This window comes from Triticum aestivum, chromosome 7B (genome assembly GCF_018294505.1).
Source record: "Triticum aestivum cultivar Chinese Spring chromosome 7B, IWGSC CS RefSeq v2.1, whole genome shotgun sequence".
NCBI classification, from domain to species: domain Eukaryota; kingdom Viridiplantae; phylum Streptophyta; class Magnoliopsida; order Poales; family Poaceae; genus Triticum; species Triticum aestivum.
Window position 1 is genome coordinate 682,151,780 of NC_057813.1, and position 505 is coordinate 682,152,284.

The following is a 505-nucleotide window of genomic DNA, read 5'->3' on the forward strand; positions in this document are numbered from 1 at the left end:
CTAAAGGTCCTCCGCCCCGACGGCCACCTGGCGCCCACGTGGACGGGCCTTTAGTCGCGGTTCTTAAGCAACCGCGACTAAAGGGTGGGGCCTTTAGTCGCGCCCGTTCGGTCGCGGTTGCGCAACCGCGACTAATGGCAGTTGCGAACCGCGACCAAAGGCCCTTTTTCCACCAGTGTGCCATGTAGCTCTACACTAGATTCTCCTTCTGTTTTGAGTAAGCTTGCGACACCTAAACCTGCTACTGCTATGAATTCTGATATGTCGCATGTTATTGATGATGCCACTTCTGCTATGCATGATACTTATGATGAAACTACTTCTGTGCGTGATACCACTTTGCCATTAGGTGAATTTCTTGATGAACAACTTGCTAGGGTTAGAGAGAATGAAATTATTGAAGATGCTATTATTGATGATAGTGTTGATGAAATTTCTTGCCCTGATTATGAATTACCTGTTGTTCCTGAGGGTTATGTTATGGAAGAGGAAGCTGCTAGAGCTA